Source organism: Staurois parvus, unplaced genomic scaffold (genome assembly GCF_062004578.1).
Source record: "Staurois parvus isolate SC_StPar_1 unplaced genomic scaffold, SC_StPar_1.0 ptg000572l, whole genome shotgun sequence".
In the NCBI taxonomy this organism is placed as follows: Eukaryota; Metazoa; Chordata; class Amphibia; order Anura; family Ranidae; genus Staurois; species Staurois parvus.
In genome coordinates, this window is record NW_028318368.1 from 304042 (window position 1) to 310041 (window position 6000).

Below are 6000 nucleotides of genomic sequence, written 5' to 3' on the forward strand. Positions count from 1 at the left end.
GATGGAAAGCTGTTGGAGATTGCTTGGTCTGTGTGCTGGGAGCGTGCATTGATTGAGCTCTCCACACACAGCCTTAAACCACCGTGTGGCAGCTGGGTGTTAACGCCCATTTTTCCTGCTACCACATATACATTATATTGCCAAAAGTATTGGGATGCCTGCCTTTACATGCACATGAACTTTAATGGCATCCCAGTCTTAGTGAATAGGGTTTAATATTGAGTTGGCCCACCGTTTGTAGCTATAACAGCTTAAATTCTTCAGGGAAGGCTGTTCACAAGTTTTGGGGGCCTGTCTATGGGAATAATAGATAAATCACTACCAATACCCAAATACTCAATACTCAATCCCCTTAAAGCATAATCTCCACCTCCACCCTTGGAGATGCAAACAATATTATAGTAAATATGCCAAATAAATAATCAATCAATGATAAATATAAAATCCCCCTACCCTAAATCACAAACATAATAAATTCCAATTAAAGTCCAAAAAAAAAAAAAAATTAAAGTCCAAAAAAAATATATACCACACAAATATATCAAATGTCCCTCTTGTGTAATAAATTAGTGCATCCAAAATTAAGTCCAAGTGTATAGAGCCTCCCAACGGCTTCCACAGGCTGGATTACCTCAAAAACAAAAAAAAACAATACATAGTGCATTATCCTTTAGTAAATCATAATAACATGTGAGGTCACTCTGGTGATAATCACACAAGTGAAAAAAAAAAATTAAATAATAATATAGTAAAAAACATGTATGTGATTCACTCTTCAGTGCCACAAATCATACAACACGGTGTGCACTTCTAATTAAAGTAAGGAGTGGGTACCCTTACCAATATCACAAATAAATCTCGCCTTAATGTTAATCCAAGAGCTACACGATGGAATAAGCCCTCCTGCAGATATCCACAAGGATTACCATGACTTCATAACACCACCTAGGTCCATCCACGCTAGCACTTCAGATGTCTTCCCACAGTGTACTCCATCCAGATACCCATATATAAGGAACAAAAATAGTGTAATACTGCCACACACTAAAATCTTTAGAGGGACATTTGATATATTTGTGTGGTATATATATTTTTTGGACTTCAATTTTTTTTTTCATGAAGCTCTCTATGCACTGTTGTGCTAATCTGAAGGCCACACAAAGTTTGGTGGTCTTTAGCTATTGACTCTGAAGACAGTTGGCGACTTCTGCGCACTGTGCGCTTCAGCATGCACTGGCCCTGCTCTGTCATTTTACGTGGCCTACCACTTCGTGGCTGAGTTGCTGTTGTTTCCAGTTGCTTCCAGTTTGTTATAATACCACCAACAGTTGACTTAGTATCGAGGAAATTTCACGGATGGTCTTACTGCATAGGTGGTAACCTATACCGGTACCACACTTGAATTCACTGAGCTCCTGAGAGCGACATTTCTTTCATAAATGTTTGTAGAAGCGGTCTGCACGACTAGGTGCTTGATTTTATACACCTGCGGTCATGGAGGCCCTCGAACCCCTCGTGTATTGAGTTGTATTGTTACTGTACTGTCTTGTGTACTGTCACCCTTTGTAATGTACAGCGCTGAGCACACTGTTGGCGCTATATACATCCTGTATAATAATAATAATGGAGGTGATTGGAACACCTGAATCCAATGATTTGGAGGGGTGTCCCAATACCTTTTGGCAATATAGTGTATGTGTTATGCGGTCAGCAAGAGATAAAGACATCACATCACCTTTCTAAAAGTCCCTAAAACCTTCATAGATAAAGCAGTATTAAACCGAACAGCATCATTTATTATATTGCAGCTTACCTATTCTTAGATGTTAACCAGTAGGTCTGTTTTTCAAAAGAATAAGCTCTCTTGCAGATGTATCAGTTACAGGAATGATATATATTTTTCATTGCTGGTCAATCCACCCAGTGATAAATGGTTTGCATTTACCACTGGGTGGATTGACCATCATTGAAAAGTCTATCTTGATTCCTCCAGATTAGAGCCACATTGCAGATCGTGGTGATTGTGTATGCACGTTTTATAATTAAAGCAACAACTGAATAAATGTGAGACTATCATAGGGCTCTTTAAGTAAGAAAACAACAAACAGTAATAGCAGTAAACGAGTGACTAATAACAGAAAATTCCTGAATAAACGGCAATGTCTGTATCTGGAGGCCTAAAAATATCAGACGTTTATGATTCTAATAAATGTTAATCCACATGTCTCACAGCATGTGATGAATACAAGTCTTTGTAATTACAAAATAAATTCCAGTCATTTTGTGAATGACTATTTTCACATTTACAATAACAGGTGCTTATGAAAAATATAAACTTGTTAATGTATTATTAGGATTGCTGTCAGTTGTGTACAAAAACTTTTAGAGAAGAATGCCAGGCATGAATATTTTGACATAGTTACATTGATCTAGCTTGGACCTATGTTACTATGTATATACCATACCTGGTAGAGCCCCCTAGAAGATGGAATTCGCTGTAGTAGACACTGCTACTCCACTGATCTCCACCAGTTTCTGTGTCCCATGCTGAACGGCTGCCCTGCTGGTGGGTGAACAGAGGAGATCAATTTCAATGTGAAAATGTTCACTGAAAGCAAAGTGTTTTCTGATTGGGGGAGGTGGAGATTGTGACATCACCACCCTGCCTCTCCACCTTGCCCATTGAGAATACGCTAAGTGTTATCTGAATGGCGCCCATGTCAAGTGAGCAAATTCCTGGGTTTACTAAGCATCAGGGCAGCTGCTCGGCACAGGACCAAGAAGCTAGCAGAGACCACTGTAGTTGTAGCGTCTACATTAGTAATTTCCTGGTTCCACGGGGATCCCACAGGCATGGTATATACATACTTGCATACATACAATAGTCTAAGTTGGACCAACATAGCTACAGTATATACTGTAAATATAACCATGCCTGGATTTCAGCTTTAAAGAGTAACTCCACTTTTGTTGAGAAAAAAACACCCCTCTCTGGGTGATTAATTTACACTGCAGGGGTAACAGCATACCTTGTCACAGATTCCTACCTTTTGTTGCATTGAAGGAAAAGCAGTCTGTTTGGGGTTTATTTACTAAAGCTGGAGAGTGCAAAATCAGGTTCACTTCTACAGAGAAACCAATCAGCTTCTATCCTAAGCTTGTTCAATTACGCTTTGGAAATAAAACCTGGAAGCTGATTGGTTTCTCTGCAGAAGTGAGCCTGATTTTGCACTCTCCAGTTTCAGTAAATAAACTCCTTTGTGTCAATGTACAGAGTGAATCTGAATGGGCTGACTTTTCATTATCAACCAGCTGAAGCACACTTGCAGTGTTCTAAGATGGAAAGTGGCAGGGTCTGAATCCCTTTAGACATGATTAACCCTTTGTAGGTATTTTACTAAAAATGAAATGTTTGCTGCAAAGGATGCCTAAAATCTGAATAGTGTCTTAGTGCAGGCTTCTGAAAATCAGTAAACAAATCACACAAGTGGAAAATGACAATTCTTGGGGGCTTTCCATACACCAGCTGTGTACAGAATGCCTCCAAGATGCCATATTGCATTGAATTTTAGAGAAAATTACAGTGCTGCATATTGAAAAGGAAAGGTCATTTTTTTAATAGTCACTTACAATATGGCTTGTGCAGCAATGGTATACCCTATATTATTTTTTTTTTTATTAGCAATTATTTTCCCACGAAAGTGGAGTTTCCCTTTAAAACCCAAATCCAGAAATTAGAAATCAATATAAATATGCAGCATGGCCTCCCTGCCCTGCACAAGTTAAATGTTCGTTATGTGTAGAAACAAACAAGACTACTCGCCCTACCGCCTGTTCCAGCTCACTCCAGTGATGCTGTCTTCTCCCCAAAGTTCTGTCTGCAGGTGGTCACTCAGCGTCATCACGTACAGGGCTGTTGAGAACACCAAATTACTACCAGCTTCCCAAGCTGGCCAGGGGCATCTCCCTTCTTCTTGGGCTAGGGTACACACACACCTGTAAAGGGAGGAACTCCTCCATGTTGTATTCACATTCTCCTGAACTGAGAACCATCTTCACGAATAAAGGAATGTCCACACGAGTAGCCTTTTAGTGATTTTTTTGGGAAACTACATATCAACAACTCTGCACAGAAATTTTTTAATCTCCACATTCCAGATCACTAATACAGGACATAATAGTGCAATAAACTTAAACTAAGAAAGTCCAGCCAACTTCCTGCATTGTCCACCATGAGTCCCCTTCCAGTGGGTCCTTACCTGGACTGTCTCTGAATGTGGGCCCAGAGGGCCCTTTCTTATCCAAGTTACAGACGTACATTGTATGTGTAAGCAGCAACCTGTTCCTATACTTCTGCGCAGGACTTCACCCACACCAGATTATAAAGGGGTACAGACTCCATTCACAATTACACCCAGTGGAGCCTCTGTGAAAGGGGTTCTAAGCCATACTTACAGGTCTACTAACCCTGCATTATACATGGTGGGGTGAGCATGTGACTGCAGTTGTGAAAGGCTTCAGAGGACTTCTAACATCGCTGTTGGGTCACTGTTGGAGCATGGATAGAGGCATTTCTCCTTATTTTGGCAATGCTAGGCACAACAAGCGATTAACCCTTGCATTGCATGGGAGACTTCAAGGCTGTATGCACTCAGCCATATTGTTTTTTGTTTAATTTTTTTATTTAACGGCATCCACTAGATAAAAATAAAACATTTGTTTTTTATAGCTGTCAATTGCACATTCCAGGTCGAAAGGCCTATAAGGATCCAATAGTGGAATAGTGGTCACTGAGAGCGCATAAAGCATCCTACAACTAAAAAATGAAAGTATGCAGAAGCCATGTGTATCCACGCCATCCTGGATCTGTACGCACCAAAAAAGAATTATTTTAGGGTTATGCAAGAAAGGAGATGGATAAGAAAGATAAAAGGGGGAATAGGGGAGTGAGAGAAGAATGAAAAGAAGATAAAAAAAAGGGGGAGGGGGTGGGGAACCATATTGTTTTTACACAGGACTTTGCTGGCACATTTGTGCTAATGTTTACATGTGTACAGCATAAATAGATTCTTACTGGCTGTTCTGTATATCATCATTGTGTTAAGTTCCCTTCAACAATAACAGGAAGTGTTTCGTGCTTGTTAAGAATAAAGATTCCCATCCACCAATGCAGTTCCATTTCAGCTTCTAGAAGAACACCAGGGAAGGTTTCCTCCATTCTCCCTTTGATACACACATGCCTGTAAGTTCTTTCATTGTGTTTGTTCAAGTCACATACATAGCTACTGTAGGTCACATTTTAATATATTTAATGTGATTTGTAGGTAGCTGTTTGTAAAGAAAATGTGTTCATTGTCAGCATTTGTGAGAGACATGTCTACAAGCATATTGTAATTTCAGGTTATGTGACTGTAATGCACTTTTACAGAACTATTCGCAGAAGTAAATTCAGTTTTGGAATGAAACACAACATTACTTCTGTCAGTTTTGTTAGCTAGCTGTCGGCTAACCATTAGTAGGACAGCACACTGGCCATGCAATGGACTCAAACGGACATGGAAATATCAAAATGTCTAGGCAGCGCAGCTGATGCTGATTACACACCATTGATGTTTACATTTCCCTCAGAATTAGTCATTCAAGCAGACTTCAGTCATTCTGTGCATGCAACACCAGTGCATAAATTACCCATTCAGGAAGAGATGGAAACATCAATAGCATATATTCAGAAGCAATAGTGTCCATTTAAGCTGTACACATGTAAATGTTAGCAAAACATTTCCATGCATATTGCACAAAATATAGTTCAAGCCCAGGACTGTGAACACATATTTTTCTAGTTTTACTCAGCTAAAAGCTGTTTACCAAAATGGAGCGATGTGCATGGGCCCATAGCATACAATACTGCTGCATTCAGATCCATATAAATGACAACTCTGAGCACAGAATATTGTATGCCTGTGTGAATGAGCCCTAAAAGTACAAAGCACACCAATTATG